Source organism: Myodes glareolus, chromosome 26 (assembly GCF_982192425.1).
Source record: "Myodes glareolus chromosome 26, mMyoGla1.1, whole genome shotgun sequence".
NCBI lineage: Eukaryota > Metazoa > Chordata > Mammalia > Rodentia > Cricetidae > Myodes > Myodes glareolus.
In genome coordinates, this window is record NC_142051.1 from 22,108,031 (window position 1) to 22,125,937 (window position 17,907).

The window sequence follows — 17,907 nt, forward strand, 5'->3', positions numbered from 1 at the left end:
TAGAAAGATTAGGGATGATTTAACCAATACCATCTATGACATATAAATTCATATTTATGATGTATTTTTGTTCTAAAAGTCTTTTTTATAAACCTTGCATAATTTCCAGATCTACAAGTTAGGATTTAAGTTTAAGATTTAGCAAACACAAGAATAGGTGTAGATGTATTTTTGGCACTTTTAAGAAGTTTTATACTTTCTGTCTTGAACATACGATGTTGTAGCTGGCATGATTATTTAAAATAAGCAAATTCCCTTTTTCGATTTTGTAAATTTGTGGATCAGGTGATGCTCTAACTTTTTTCTGGCCTTAATTTGCGGCTACATTATCCAAGAAGATTAGCATTTATGGCTTTTAAAATGTAAATAAACACAAGTTATTCTAAAAATTATTATAGTTATTTAATGTGGCATCACATATTAAAGACTCTTACTAGAAAATGGCTTGTTCCACTGCACTAGCTGCCCATCAACAGTCTACCCGAGTCACACAAGGAGAGAGGTTGTACTATTGGACAGTACCTAGAGTTATCTATCCTTTTGGAGGGGCAGCCTCGCGGACAAAAGTCTCTGTGGGTGTGGGCATTGACCAGTAGTGCCTGATACATTCTTGGTGCTGGTGGAATGGAGCCACTCTAGCTGTGAGTTCCCATCCCATTGCCATGCCTTTCCCAGTAAGCTGTACCCCATACAGCCCACTAAATTAAGGCCTCTGGTAAATTGCCTAGCAATGAAAAAAGTAACTAAAATACCTCTGAAGCTTGAAATAGTTTTGCAATTAGATGTGCTTTACAATCAAGTTTAAGGTTTGAATGACTCAGCTGTTAACTTCCTTTAGCTTCAGTTAAAATATAATTACATTATTTTCCCCTTTCTCTTTCTACCCTCCATCTCTCCTGTATCTTCCGACTCCAATTCTTCCTACTCCCCCCTTTCTTTCTTTATTATTGTAATACACACGTGTCCACACACACACACACACACACACACACACACACACATACACTTATCTATAATGCATAAATATATAAATACAACCTTCTGATTCTACTTAATGGTGCTTATATGTACATGATTTTAGGGATAAACACTTGGTATTGGATAACCTAGCTCATCTCTAGGGAAAAGCAAATTCTACTTATCTTGGCAGCTGTTAGTTGCTTGAAGGTCTTTGTCTAGGGATGGAGGTTCCTTAAAATTCCCCTTTCACATCTGTGTGTCTATTAGTGTTGCCATTGTTGGTGTCCATTTAGGTAACCGCAAAGTTGTGGTATTGTGTGTATGGGTCCCTGTGATTTCTAGGAGACACGATATTATACTTCACAATCCATTTTTCCACCCCGTCTTCTACTTTGTTCCCTAACCCTCAGGTGCAGGAGCGGTACTATAGTTTGACCAGAGTGGTTTCCTATGGTCTCCATCTTCTGCAAAGAGAAGGTTTTCTTGATGAGAGGCGAGCTCTATACGTATTACTGAGTGTAAGGATATTTAGAATACAGTTAGCAATTATGAGTGGTGAAATCTTTTTGTTTAATACCCATGACCTTACTAGCCTCAGGTAGTTGACTAGGTTTACAATACCAGGAATTCCTGTGGTTCTAGGCATCAAAGATGGAACTATAAAGTCCCTCCTCCCCTATTAACTTTCTGGTTCAGACCTTACAGGCCCTGTGCATGCTGCCTCAGTCTCTGAAGTTCATATGTATTTTATCATGCCGATTTAAAGAGCCTTATTTTATTGATATACCTCATCTCCTCTGGCTCCTATACTCTTTCTGTCTCCTCTTCTGGGGCCCTCTGAGCCCTGAAGGCAGGAATTTGATGGAAACATTCCATTTAGGGCTGAGTGTTCCACATTCTCTCATTCTTTATATAGTGTCTGGCTCTATCTCTTTTCATCTGCTTCAGGAGGAGACTCCACTGATGATGGCTGAGCAAGGCACTAGTCTATGAGAAGATAAGAATATCATTAGAAGTCATTTTATTGCATTTTTTGTGAATTTTGTTTTGTTTTAGAATAGCATTATTTGATTTCCCCCTTCATCGTCTGGACTATCTAGTCTCAGAATCTTGGCCACCCAAGCAATGTCAGGTATTGTTGGCAAAGGTTTCTGTCCCAACAGGTCCCACAGCCATTCAGTCCCAAAGAAAACACATAGAGATCTACATTAGTTATAAACTGATTGGCCTATTAGCTCAGGCTTCTTATTACTCTTATAACTTATATTAGCCCATAATTCTTGTCTGTGTTAGCCACATCACTTGGTACCTTTTTCAGTGAGGCATTCACATCTTGCTTGCTCTGTGTCTGGCTTCTGACTATGTCTGGGTGACAACTGCAGAGTGACTCTTTCTTCCTCCCAGAATTCTCATCACCCCACCTCTACTTCTTGCTTGATCACCTCTCCTATATTTCCTGCCTGGCTATGGTCAATCAGCATTTATTTAAAATATGAGTGACAGAGTATAGACCATTGTCGCACAACAAGGTATGGTCTCCATCTCATGTAGTAGGCTGCAAGTCAGATCAGATAACGATTGGTTACTCCCATAAGTTTTATGTTACTATTGAACTGGCATAAATTCTAAGGATTTGTGGCCTGGTTAGTGTTTGTTTCATTTTTGTTATCATGAAGAGTAAATTCCTGTACCAAAAATGTTAAAATATAGGGGTGAAGGTTCTCTGTACTCACTAGCTCTACTTCTTTATATTGAATGAGTTGTGTAGGTGTTGTCTTTAGCAATAGGGTTTTGCCATCAGCTTATAGAGAATGTAAGAGTCAAATTTTTGGTGTTTTCCCAGTGGTTGTGTTATTCAAAAATAAAAAAAAAACAACTGGGTTTTTATGAACGCTGCAAGATCCCCCACAGAGTAGCCGCAAGCTGGCTGCTTGCAGCAGTTCCCGGGAGAGCGGCTTACTGTGGGGCGGGCTGGTCCCATCATGTGGCGAGCGGGTGCAAGCAGGCAGGTAGAAGGCACATGGGCAGACACATTGTACAGAATAGAACTGGATATTTATTACTTAGAGGAGAGAGAGTATGTGGGGGAAGAAGGAGAAGAGAAGAAGAGGAGAGAGACAGAGGAGGGAGAGAGAGAGAGAGAGAGAGAGAGAGAGAGAGAGAGAGAGAGAGAATATCAAAGATGGCAGGAGGAGGGCAGGGGTTGCCAGGAATGGGCATGGCTTGTCTCTTAAAGAGACGAAAACTTTAACATTGTGGAAGAATTTACCTGGCAAAACAAATCTCAATTTCCAGTTTCCCAAATTGAGGTTTCTTTTGTCACTGTTTGTCCAATATCATGTAGGTACAAGGACTTGCCCTGTTTCATATGGTTTATTCTTTAGGCTGATGCCCCCTACTTCTATTTTTTCCATTTTCCCTATTTTTAAAATTGAAAATGGATTTTTTCATATAATATATTATGGTTTGCCCATGTCCAACTTCTCCCAGATCTTCCCTACCTTCCCTCCCACCCAAATCTATATCCTTTTCTTATCTCTTTCATGAGAAAACAAACAGGCATCTAAAAAAATTAATGAGATAGTTCTGTGTGCCTCCGTAACATTGCCCCCTGAACAGTTGCCTAATTTCATTGTCTTCATTTCAAATTGCATTGCCTGTTCTCATCCTCACTGCTTTCAAGTTTCTAATTCTTGTTGCCTTGCAATGACCATGTTACAGTCACACACATTTGTAAAAATACCACAAAACTAATGATAGAGGAAAAAACAAATGCCTAACTCCCAATCTCAGAAGAACCATGAAATGACTTTTGCTCTCCTCCCAAAGCTTGTGAAGGTTGTGAAACTCAGGGGTGGTCAGGAGCACAGCTTGCTGAAAATTATCTTCCCCTAAGTGTTTATAAATGTTGGAGATTTTGTGCTGATTGCTTTCAACCAGACATGATTTTCTAAGAAAAAAAATTAAAACTGCTCGGTTATTTTTGGAAAGTTTGTAGTGTAAAAAAAAGTTATATTAGGAACTTTAGGCAAATGCTAGCATTTTCTTAAAATAACAGGTGAGGAAAATCTGTAGGTTTTGACAATCAAGAACAGCAATTTGTTAAACAATATTTTAAGCTCCTATGTCTACTGAAATTATAGTTTTCTCCAAGACAATCTAATATTACTTGGAATGCTATATAATGCCTATTGCTACTCCCCATGATATTTTTGAAAATAATGTCATGTCATGTTTATTTGAACATATTAAAGTATTTTAAAAAGGCAGGAATTGTGGCACATACTCTATTCCAGTATTTGAGAGGCAGATGCAAGTAATCTTTGTGAGTTCAAGGTCAGCCAGGGTTGCACACTGAGACCTTGCATTGAAACAAAACTAAAATGCAAAACAGGCATTTACAGGACCAGGTATCACATGGGAAGAGGGTGATTACTAAATTATTATGGAATTGAGTAAAATATTAACTTGTGCATTTCTCTGCTCTGTAGTAGAGAACGATGGTACCAGTCATTCAATCAATCTGGTGTTATTCTCTTGCACAGGAAAGTCTATGGATTAGGTCCAAACTAGTATAATAATTCCATTATGATCGAATATATAAGGTATTTCTAATTTATTTCTTTTTAACATTCAAAGCTTGCAAATGTGCCTGGTGACATAAAAGTGGCTTGGGAAGTCAAATGCAACAATAGAAATAGAAAATAAAAGGTATGTTTCTGTCCTCTAATGCCGTGAATTAGAAACAAGACATGATAGTCCTAACCATTTCCCACTGGCCTGAACAATGTCATAACTATTTTTAAAAGAAGTTAGGAAACGTGAAGAATTAAACAATTCTTTTTCCAAGAAATAAAATAAAATCCTCTTACTATGGAAACATGAAAGAACACAGCCCGGGAGACTAAAATATCTGCCTCTGCAATAAGACACTGGTTTTGATGGCCAGCCTCAAAACTCTGTATAGCAACCTATACAGAGTTGATAAGAAGGAAGAAAGCATTGGATCTTGCTCTTTAGACATCCCAAAATATTTTTTCGCTTGAGACATTATTTCTTATTTCACTTTAGAAGGAATTGTAGTGATACAGTACCCGAACCGATTTGTCAGGTCCCGTTCACAAAGCCCAGAGAAGCCAACTCATTAAAGTTCAGCAAGTAAAATGGGTAAGATGTAAATTGCAGGATGAGTCAAGGATGTTGATTCGTGAGCATGTGAAACAAGGAAGAAATGATGAGACTTAAGAGCAGGCAGAAAGTAGAAGAAAACAGCGCTGGATTTAGAAAGGGGCAAGGTGAAGGGATGTTTAAGAACAGACTACGCTGTGACAGTGGCATCAAGACACAGAGCCTGTGTGTGTAGAGCTGCAGTGAGGAAAATGACTTGGTTCACCGAGTCTATCTTCCATCTTCCCAGCTGTTGATCTGTTTGGCCATTAAATGCCCATAGCACTTTCGTGATTCACTTTAAGACTAATTGACGTTTATGGAAGTTCACTGCATGAAAATAGAGATCAGTCTTCTTCATAATGTGTTCTTTCAGGTGAGAGTCATTAGTGGCCTAATTATGAGGGGCTTTTTGTATAAATTTATATTATAAATGTAATTAGGTCACATGGTCCCTTAAAAGACATTAGGGCTCTTCATTGGTCTCTTCGCTAAGTAGGATGAAACTTCAGAACATGACCTAGAAAGTGTTTGGTGCCCTAACTCTCTCATCTCTCTGCAAGCTGACCTCCAGCCTACCCCCATCTTATTTTCTTCACTGTCTATGCCCCAGCTACTTGGTATTTTCTCAACCACCAACTTCAAGGTCTTGGTGAATGCCCCTTCATTGATTTATGCGTTATCACTCACTGTTTCATATTAGCCTCTCTTGAATGCTTTGGAGGTCTGCTCAAAGTTCATGTCTTTCTTCCACTGTGTTTACTGAAATCGTAACTATGTGGTTGTGACTTACAATCTGCAGCAGTTAGGGACAGAGCTATATCGCTTCCTAAAACTCAGCAAGCCTAGACATGTCTAACAGAAAGGGCAAGCCCAAGAAAAATATTTCCAAGTAGCAGAGAATAGCTTTGGTGAATAAATAAATTCTAAATGGGAGATTCTTGTTGGAGGCATACACCATGTCATTCGTGGTGAAGGACATCTGAGTGATCTGAATAATGTTGAGGGGGGCTGCTGTTGGTACCACCCTCCAAGACAACTATGGAGAACATATGTCCTGAAGCCCTACAGAAATCCACAAACTTGCCCGTACTCACTTGCTCACATGACCTGCCTTGCCTAAAGTGTGAGAACTCTGACAAGACACTGACCACTATCTTTTTCATTCTCTTCCACCTTTGGAAGCCTTGAGCTTGAATGTGTGGCTCTGCTTGACGAAGCATCCTCTCCTCTCTTGGCCACGGGAAACAATACATTCTCTTCTTAGAACTGCTTTTCTTGGCTTCACTTTCTATTATTATAGATTGAGATAACAGCACAAATCACACTAGTTTCTTCATCCACTCCCTCTAGCCTCAGCCAGGAGTTTCCTCATGTGTTCTGAACACACATGTCCTCTGAACAGGGTTTCTGGTTTGTCATTTTCTGTGCCTGGAACTCATTTCTCAAAGTTGGGTGCCAATATCAATCCAGACTTGCTCAAAAATCTATCTTACCTCTAGACAAGATCTTTCTCTCCCCTCAGTACTTTAATAGAACTTGCCTTCCATCATGTTCTCTCGGTCTTCATGGGTGTACTCTGTTATCCTCATTCCACATTCCTTAAGAAATGCACAGCTAAACTAGAAAACATTTCTTTCTTTTTTTTTAAAAATTTTTCCCGTTCTTTTTTAAAGCCAGGATCATGTGGTCCAGGTTGGTCTCCACCTCATTATGTATCTAAGGATGACACTGTCCTTTTGATCTTCCTCCTGCTGTTTTCTGTCCCTTCTGTGCCACTATGCCCAGTTTGTGTGGTACTCGGGACTGCTTAAATTCAGGGCTTCATATATGCTAGAAAACTGCATGTTCATCCCCATCACTTTTTTTTTTATAAACAACTATAATGTAAGTTCCAAGAGGGAAATTATTCAGTGTATCAGGTTAGGCTATTACTTGTAACAAATAGCTATTCAGTACATATTTATTGGGTGGATGAATGGAGGGATAGATGGTTGGAGGGAGGAAAGGATGGATGAAGGGAAGAAGGAATGGATGGATGGATGTTGATGCATGGGCAAATTAGTGAATGTGATTACTCTAGTATTGGTACAGAGGCTTTGCATGAGGTAGTTAATCAGTGTTAATTTTTGTCTCCTTATATTCTTGTATAAGAATCCTACCTAGACTATGTCAATCATCACAAGTTGACAGACAGACATTTCAGCCTGCTTTTTAAAGGTGTTGAGTGCATTTAAATATGAAAGAGAAAACAAAATCTATAACACATAAAATATATAGGGCACGTTAAAGAGGATGAAAATTGCAGAAAGGGAGAGAGAAAATCACCCTTGTGCTTCTCTGAGCAGTACCGTAGTGTGGGGCATGGGATCAAGTACTGGTAATCCACCAGCCTTCTGTTGATCTAGTGTCCCCCACTAGGCTGATGAATAGTATTGTTTTCTGAATCAGCATATACAGTGGAAGCAAGAGCTTCACTAATCTCTCAATACTGCATAATACACTGAGGACTTTCCTCTCAGCAACTATGCCTGCTTCGCAGTCATATTAAGAAATACAACGTACTTCATTCTTTCAAATACCTATGTGCTGATTTGTATTATGGCTCTCTGTTCTTTCCAGAAGGTAGCAAATCAATACATAATTCTTCCTTTATTTCTCCCTTATAGATATTCTGATTTCTATGCTATTCCTCTTTCACTCATGATAGACATTTTGTCATCTTTGGTCTCAAAAGACATACATTTTAGGGTCCTAGGAAGATGGTTCTGTAGGTAAAACACACTTTCAGTTCAAACGTGAGGATCAGAATTCAGATCCCTAGGATCTATATAAAAAAGTCTGGAGGGCATAGTGACAGCCTGTAATCCCATGCTTGAGGAGGTCAAGACAGAAAATCCATGGACAATCTTGCCAGCCAGATTAGCTAATTGGCAAGTTCTGGGTTCAATAGAGAGACATTGCCACAATAACTAAAGGGAAGAATGATACTTGATGTCAGCTTTGAACATCCACATGCATGTGTGCTTCTTTGTACATCCTGGTCTCACAATTCTGCCCTGGACATCATTGACCCACGGTACCCATTTAGACACATATCAACACACAGACATACATTCATATATATAAAACCACTCACATTCATGTGAAAAATGAAATTAAGGAGAGATACAGTTACTTACCATGTATATACATATGATCATTGAATTGTTATAGAAATGAATACACAGGTGTTGATGGTTACTGTGTATGTTGATTCTTAGGTTCCTAAAAGTTTAAGAAGACAAATGTATAGTAAGATCCCCTTCATTTATTGGATCACAGCAGCTATTATTGGGAGGTGGCATGTATGTGCTGCATTATGGATGTGGAGGGCATAAGACAGCCTGCAAAGTGGGGAGGGGAATCAGCTGCCTCCTTTCTCCTTGTTTTAGGTGGCAAGCCTACATCCTGAGGCTTGAAAGCAAGAAACTTTACCCTCTAAATCCGTGGTTCTCAACCTCCCTAGTGCTGCAACCCTTTAGTGGTGACCCCCAGCCATAAAATTGCTTTTGTTACTACTTTATTACTGTAATTTTGCTACTGTTATATCTCATAATGTAAATATCTGTGTTTCCCAATGAACTTTAGGCAGTCCCTGTGAAAGGGCCATTCAACCTGCAAAGGGGTCATGACCCACAGGTTGATAAACAATGTTGTTCTAAGGTATCTCACTATGCCCCACTATTTGGTCTTAGGTTTTTACTAAACCTACAATATTTTAGATATATAAAGAACCTTAAAACATTCATGACACGCAATGTTCTAGGTACTGTTAGACACACTGTATGCCAGGGAGGAAGAAACTGTTATCTATGTGCTTATCCAAGTGATGTGATTTGGGGCATTTATTATTATGAATAAGTGTGTGAGCATAAAAATGTGGTTACCTGAAAAAATTTAACAGGGTTATGCTGAAACAGGTGGCATTGGGCCTTCTGATCTGTACTTAGCTGTCTTTTCAAGTCTCTTGTTCTTCTAGGCTTTCATTTCCTATTTTAATGATTTGTTGGTTCTCTCTGTGCATGCCATCACCTTCCTCTTCTGTTTTTATCAAAACTGCCAGAAGAACCTTTCTCTGTGACTGTATATAAACACACACAGACAGCCCTAGATAGTGGTTTGACTTCTGATTTTTTCAAATTTATGATGGCACAAAAGCAGTACACGCTCTATAGGAGCTACACTTTAATTTTTGCTGTTTAAAAAATATTTATTTTCATCTTCTGGGTATGATTATTTTTCTTTCATGTATGCGTGTTGACCATGTACATGCCGGTGACTTGTGTAGGGCAAAGAAAAGGGGGCCTTAGATTCTCCAGAAGTGGAGTTACAGACAGTGAGCTTCCATGTGGTGCACGTGCTGGGAACTGAACACAGATTCTCTGACAGAAAGGCTAGTGCCCTTCCCTGCTGGAGTATCTCTTCGGCATCCACACCCACTCCTTTGTCCAGACAGGGTCTTCCTTATGCAGCTTAGACCGGCTTCCCGCGTGCAACAATCCTCAGGTCTCAGCCTTCCAAGCGCCACAAGTGTGTGTCACACTTGACTACAAATTTTGAATTTGGGTCTTTTCAAAGGTAGTAGGACAATCATTTGTGATTCAGAGCAAGGACAGTGAGCTAGCAGTCTTTAGACTAGCAGCTCTAGGAGTAAATAACCAAATGTGTGCAGCATCCTGTTGCTACAGCAGGGTGTATTGTAATAAATAATTTTCAACAGACTGTATTTTCCATTTACAATGGGCTTGTTGGGACATAACCCCATTAAGAATCAAAGATCATTTGCATACCAAATAAATAACCTTAATGAGTATCCCACAAAACATCATTCCACAACACAGTATTGAAAGTGCCTGGACATCACCGGGACTCATATATCTTTTTTTTATGAGAAAGTAATTTTATTAAATTATAAAAGTTTCCATTTCTGCCCCTCCTCCCAACACCCTCCCACTCCCCCCAATCCCTCTCCTCCTCCCTCTCCATCCCTAAGAGCAGTCAGGGTTTCCTACCCTGTGGGAAGTTCAAGTTTCTCCCCCCTCCCTCCAGGTCCAGGGAGGTGAGTGTCCAGACAGACTGGATCCCCAAAATCCAGTATATGCAGAGGAAAGAAGTCCCAGTGTCATTGTCAATGGCTTTTCAGAAAGACTCCGGGCCAGCCACATTCAGAGAATCCGGCCACATTCAGAGAATCTGGTTGGATCGCGTTCTCGTTCAGTCCCAGTCCAACTGGCCTTGGTAAACTCTCATTAGATCCGTCCAGAGTTTTACTCAGCGGTAAAAAACAATGACATCTTGAATTTTGCATGCAGATGGATGGAAATAGAAAACGCTTTACTGAATGAGGTAAGCCAGACCCAAAAAGAGGAATGTGGTATGTATTCACTCATAAGTGGATTCTAACCATAATTAAAGGTCTTTGAGCCTATTATTCGTGATCCTAGAGAAGCTAAATAAGAAGGTGAACCTGATGAAAATCATGTAGCTATCCTCCTGGAGATTGGAAATAGACAAGAGTCCCAGAACCTTCATCTGGCGATGGATGGAGATAGAGACAGAGACCCACATTGGAACACTGGACTTAACTCCCTAGGTCCAGACGAGAAGCAGAAGGAAAGAGAACGTGAGCAAAGAAGGCAGGATCAGAGGGAACCTTCATCCGACGATGGATGGCGATACAGACGGAGACCCACATTGGAGCACTGGACTGAGCCCCCCAAAGTCCAAATGAGGAGCAGAAGGAGGAAGAAAATGAAAAAGGAAATCAGGACTGCGAGGGATGCGATCACCCACTGGGACTCATATATCTTGTTGTTCTTCTTTCTCTATGGTACTCCACCTTCAAATCACTAAAACCATATTTTTTTTTATTAAATGCCTCTTTATTCTCAGGAGAAAACCTGCAATATTAAACGATCTTATTCACTTTAGAATATAAATGACCCACACAAACCATATTTCTTCATCCAAGAGTAATAAGAACTTTTATAATATTTAATATGAAATATACAGGGTGGTTGAAATTATTTTGAAATATTTAACAGCTAACAGTATGGTGAGGAATTTTACTGCACAGCTCTTATTAATTCAATTTCTGTTTCAAAATGTCTCCCTGATCATAGTTTCAGCTTACATCTCCCGTCCACCTTTATCTGCATTATGATTCCCCGCAGATCACTTATTGATCAGGTCTACTCTTTTCAGTATTAGCCAAGCAAAATCTGTTTTATAAAACATCCATGGGTATAGCATTGACATGACCTTAACATCTTTTATTTAGAGACATGATTTCATCATGTTGGTCAGACTAGCCTGTAGTTCAATGGGTAGCTATTGGACTGTATTTGAACTCAGAATCCTTCTGCTTCATTTGCCTGAATGCTAGGATTAGAGGCAGGTCCCGACACACCTAGCTAAGCTTTTTTTAGACCTCTGGTTTTGTTTGTTTTCATTTTTATTAGCCTATAAGCTATCAGACATCACTATAGAATTGTTGAACAAAGTATATTTTAGTATAATCTCTTCATCTGCCCCATCCCAGTTTCTTTTGTTCTGATTCACTCTTGTAACTTTCTTCCACTATCTCTTCTTTCTGTGTGTGTCTCCTTTGTTCTTGTGGCCATCTACCAACTTTCTTCAGCACCTAATTTTTACCTCTCTTGGCATCCTTTGTAGTATTTTAGGCTTTATTCCAATCTGCACACATGTATACATTTTCCATGGTATGCATTTCATTATAAACTAGAATCCATCCGTAAGATAGAACATGAGCCTTTCCCTTTTTTGCTTTTTACATCACCTCTCTGAACACTCTTCCTTCATATCCATTCTCTGGCAAATTTAATTTTTCCGCACAGATAAGAAAGATCCTGTAGTGTATATCTACCACATCATAATTATCCATTCATCTGCTGAAGGACATCTAATATGGCTCTATTTTTTGAGATAGTGATTACTACATTAACAGTAATAAACACGGACGTCAAGCGTCTCTGTGGTAAGATATGGAGTCTTTTGTGTATGTACCCAGGAGTGACGTAGCTGGATCATATGTGTTCTATTTTTAATATGTGAGAACCCTCCGTGCTGATTTCCATAATAGCTGTTCAAGTTTTCACTCCTCCCAGCAATGGCAAAGGATTCCTTTTTGCCCACATCTTTGCCAGTATTTACTGTTAGACTTATTGATGCTAGCTATTCTGACGTGGTAGCTATTCTACATGTCTAAGTAATTTTAATTTTCATTCCCTCATCAATAGGCATGTTGCTCTCTTTTTGAAAAATACTGGCCATATGTGTTTCTTCTCTTGAGAACTGCCTGTCTATTTTCTTAATCCCTTTGTTAACGGGCAGTTCAGTTTTGGCATTTAATCATCGCAGTTCTTTGTATATCCTGGGTATTGACCTCCTGTCAGAAGTATAGGTGGTAAAGATTTTATGCCAACCTGTGAGATGTCTGTTTACTCTGCTTATAGCTTCATTCTCTCCGTGGTAACTTCTTAATTTCAGATAGTTTTCTTCGTTGCATCTGTAGGATATCTCCTGTGCTTTGGGTATTCTCTACAGAAAGTTGTGGCTAGGGCTGGTGAGAGGGGCTGGGAGAACAAGATGCTGACCACTGAGACAAATGATCTGAGTTCCGTGTCCAGAGCCCACATGGTGGAAGGAGAGGACCAACCACACACACACACACACACACACAGCATGCATGCACACACGCATGAGCCCATACTCAGAGTCGATTGTGTTGCCCCATTTCTGCCGACACTTACTTATTCCTTAAAGCTCATTCCTTGATTTTCTCCAGCAGTTTCATTGTCTCTGTTTGGATCCTCCTTGGGCTGATTTTTGTGCAACATGAAAGGTGAATCTGATTTCATTTTTCTGTAGGTGTTTATCCAGTTTCATCAGATGCCTCTGTTGAACAGACTGCCTCTTTGCCACCACATGTGCTTAACATCTTGTCACAAACTAGGTGGCCACAGTTCTGTGAGATATTCTGGAGTCCTCCTTTGTGTCACATTGATCCATTTTCCATTTTTCATGCCAATACAAGGCTGTCTTTGTCACTATAGCGTCACAGTGTAACCTGAGGTCAGGTATTGCGATATTCGCAGTTTTAATCTTTCTCCTTGGGGTGACTCTGGCTATTTGTGGTCTTTGTGTTTCCAAATGAATTCTTCGTTTGATTTTTCTAGATCTGTAAAAAATTATGTCATTTTGGTGGGGATTGCTTTGAATCTCCTTACTGCTTCTCGGAAAATATTCGCCTTTATAATATTAATTCTGCCAATGCAGGAGCATGTAATTTCTTCCTATTGACTAACATCGTCTTTTATTTCCCTTTTCAATATCTTTAAGTTTTCATTGAAGAGATCTTTCACTTTCTTGGCTAGGTTTATTTCTGGATACTCTATGTATTTCAGTGCTATTATCCATAAGGTAGTTTTCCTAATGTTTTTCTTTCTCTGTAAGTTAATTGTTCATAGGCATGAAGGGTAATGATTTTTGTATATTGATTTTGTAGTCTGCAATTTTATTATAAATTTCTATTAAGTGCTTGTTCTCATAGATTCTGTAGGGTCTCTTAGTATAGAATCATGTTGTCTCCAAATAGGGACAGTCTGATTTCTTTTACCCCCTTTATGTCTATCTCTTGTCTTATTGCTCCAAGAACTATATTGAATAAGAGATGTGAGAGCAAGCATTCTTATCTCATTCTTTATTTTAGAAGAAATGCTTTTATATTCCCCTTTAGTATGATGTTGCCTATATCTTTGTCGAATATATACTTCATTATTTTGAGGTATGTTCACTTTATTCTTAATGCCTTTAGAACTTTTATCATGAAGACATATTGTAATTTTTCAAATAATTTTCATCATCAATTGAGATGATCATGTGGTTTCTGTCTTTAAATTTTTTATATGTGTATTATATTTAATTGAGTTATATATGTTACTCCTCTTGAATGAAGTCTACTAAGTCATGATATATGATCTTCTTGCTGTGTTCCTGAATTCAACTTGTTAATATTTTGTTGAAAAGTTTTGCTTCAGTGTTCATCAGAGAAATTTGTCTTTATTTTTCTTCCTCTGCCCACTTTTGCTGTGTCCTTCTAGGTTTTGATAATAGAATGATACTGGCTTCAAAGAATGAATTTAATAGTATTCTTCCCCTTTTAGTTTTGTGGAACAATTTGATAAGTGTTAGGATTAAATGTTCCTTGAAAGTGTGATAAGGATGTCGAGAGAGATGACTCAGCAGTTAAGAGCAATTAGTGCTTTTGGAAAAGACCCAGAATTCTGTTCCTAGCACTGACATCAGGTGGTTCACGATTGCCTCTTAGCGTAGCTCTAGTGGATCCTATGCCTCTTTTATCTTCCTTGGCAACCCACACCCGTGTGCTCAATTACATAATTAAAAATAAAATTAGTCTTTAAAAATAAATCTAAAAAAAATCTGTGAATTCATCTAGCACTGAGCTTTATGCTATGTAGACTTTTGATTATAGACTTTTTCTGTTTGCTGATCATGGACCTATTTAAACTGTATATATTCTCTGCCTTTAATTTTAGTAGATCCTGTGCATTTTACAAACTCATTTGTTTCTACTATTATTTCTAGATTCTGGAGTGAAAGTTTTTAAAGTCGTCTTAATTGATGTTCAAAATATGTTGAAATCTGCTGTAACAATAAAATTTCTCTAATAAACTACTGTTAATTTGAGTCTTCTTCCTTAGTGTGCCAGTGTAGCTAAGGATATACAAAACTTACTAACTTTTTCAAAGAACCAACTTTTTGTTTGTTTGTGTATTGTTTTATTACTCTCTATTTCTCTGATTTCTTCCCTAATCTGTATTATTTTCTTAGCATCTACTAGTTTTCGGATTGACTTCTTGTTATTTTACTAGACCCTGAAGGAGCACCAATAGGTTCATTTGATACCTCTAACTTTCATGTGCATGTTTAGAGAAACAAGCTTCTTAGAGCTTCAAACATCTTCAGATTGTCTTGGCTGTGGGCCTTTGGTTCTGGTAGGTTGTGTTCTGATTTTCATATGGGAATTTTTTTTATTTCTTGTTTGATTGCTCCAATGACTCATTATTCTTTCCAAAGTGTATTTGTTCAGCATTCAATTGCTTTATAGTTCTTGTAGATTTTGTTGTTGTTGGTCTCTAGTTTTTCTTTCACTGTGATTAGTCAAGATATGAGTAATCATTTCATTTCTTTTTCTTTATATATTTTTGTCTGTTAAAGTTTCTTTGTGACTTATGATAAGATCAATATTGGAGAAGGTTCCATGTGCCATGAAGAAAAATGTGTATTCCTTGCCTGTAGGGTAGAATATTCTACATATATCTATTAAATCCACTTGATCTGTGATATATCTCAGTTTGATTGTTTTCCTTATTTTTAGATTTGATGGACTGTAAATATAGGAGGGAGTATTGAAGTTTCCCGCTAATATTATGCCAGTACCCATTTGCTTTTATTACTTTCAGTGTTTCTTTTATAAAATTGGGGACTCCAGTAACTGGTAATGTTAGTATTCCATTCATTTATATGTTAATAGCCTTCTTTATTTTTTCTTTGAAGTCTATTTTATTAGATAAATGACAACTATATGCTTGTTTATAGCCTCTCTTTGCCCAGTGTTCAATATGTACCCTTTAACATTCAGCTTTTGAATATGTTTGCTAAATTAACTGGAGAGTTGAAGCCATGGTTACTACTGAAAGTGGTTTTCTAAGAATTTGTTAGGTGGTACTCTGGTTTGCTTCTTCCCATATTAGTTTTAAGGGTTTCTTTGTTGCATCAGACATGGTTGGTTCTTTCTTAGCTCTTCTTTGTTGATCTGTTCCTTCCCTAGAATACGTACTTCCATGTGTTCTTACAGAAGAAGCTATCTTATTCTCCACTCCCATATTTCATTGCTTTAATTATTTTTTGAAGTGATAGCTCAATTATTGTAAATTACCTTGTCTTTTGTTTGTCTTAAACATATTTGTTTAGCCATCAACTTTGAAAGATAATTTTGCTGGGTATTCCTTTCTTGATTCATAATTATTTACTTTCAGAGCTTGAAATATATCATTCTGTGTTTTTCTGGTTTGGGAAATTGCTAATCAAAGGGCTGAGGTTTTTCAAACATTTTTTATGAGTTGGCTTTCTTTCTCATTCTACTTTTGGTATCATTTTATTACTTCATGTTTTGGACATATTTACTATGATGTGTTTTTAGAGAGATTTCTCTTTCACCATGTCTGTTTGGGGGTACCTCTAGTGTTTCAATGTCTATCGCTTTCTCTTTGATAACATTTGAGAAAATTTCTGCCATAATTTCACTAGTCTGTCATCTTTTTGCTGTTATACCTCATACTATCCCATAACTTCTCAATTAGCTTCTTGAATGTACCCAAGGCTTTCATGACAATGGTCATGTTTACTAATTTGTTTGCCATAGGTATATATAAACATATGTATAGATATACGGGGTATATGTATGTGTGTGTGTGTGTGTGTGTGTGTGTTATTTTCTCAGTTTTGTCCTGTATGCTTGAAATGCATTCTACTGCATGCTGAACTATTGGTGAGCTTTCCGAGAGGGTCTGTTATTTGTCTTAACATTTCTTTTATTTTTAATATTTCTATTTGTTTATTTTACTGTTTTTCAATTTCCTTACTGAATTTCCCTCCATATTTTGGATTTTGCCTGTATTTTACTGTTTCATCCACTTTAGAGACTGTCTTGATGAAGTCTTGTATCAATTTAATTAGTTCATGCATTTGATTGAATTTTCCATAAATGGGGTCTTTTGGAGTACCACCTCTTCAGACCCCTTCATGGTCCAGCTAAGGTGCTATAACTGGTGATGGAAATATCTAAGTATAAAAGAAATGAATCTATTCAGACATGACTTATCCTTAGCATGTCTCTTTATTGTTCTACAAAAAAGTTTATTTATTCTGCCTGCTATTCTTTTTCTTCTATCCTAATTGCCTATAAATTCTTAGCTCTAATTGTTTGTCTCAATTCTAATTCCAACCTCAATTCTTGCCTTATTTTCCTCCTCCTCCTCTTCTTCATTTTCCTTTATTCTTTATCATTTTACATTCTGCTAATTTCTGCCAGCTTCTGCTAGCTCTTTTTGTTCTACCCAGCCTGTAAGGACCCACAAACTCATGCAGCTGTTAATATGAAGGACACGTAACATTTCCTAAGCAAATGATAAGAAACAGAGGCATTCCAACAACTCCCAGTGCAGTTAACCCCGATAGAAAGAAAAGAACTCTTTCAGTTAACCCCCTAACTAGTGGGCTGCAAATGCCAACTGTAAAAGGAGAAATCTCTTTTGTTATCTTGTCTATGGAAGTAGCATTATAGAACTAAACTAAAGAGAGAAATAAGGAAATTGTGTGTTCTGTCCTATACTTTTGAGTGTATAAAGCATCTTTTTTGATGTTTTAATATATTTTAAAGATAATCTTATTCTAACATACCAATCCCAATTCCTTTCGCCCCCTGTCCTCCAACTCTCCCCACCTTCTTCCCACTCAACCCTCATCCACGCCTCAGAGAGGATTAGGCCACCCATGAAGAGTTAACAAAGTCTGTCACCTCACTTGAGGCAGAATCAAGGTCCTACCGCTAAGCAAGGTATCCCTCCATAGTGAATGGGTTCCAAAAAGCCAGTTCATGCACTAGGGCTAAATATTGGTTCCACTGCTAGTAGC

At 38.0% G+C, this 17,907-nt stretch overlaps 1 pseudogene; it reads right to left on the reverse strand.

Moving 5' to 3' along the window:
* Positions 1-16,613, reverse strand: part of LOC125389699 (centrosomal protein of 70 kDa-like) — an 80,969-nt pseudogene extending 64,356 nt beyond the window's left edge.
* Positions 16,614-17,907: the final 1,294 nt, after the last annotated feature.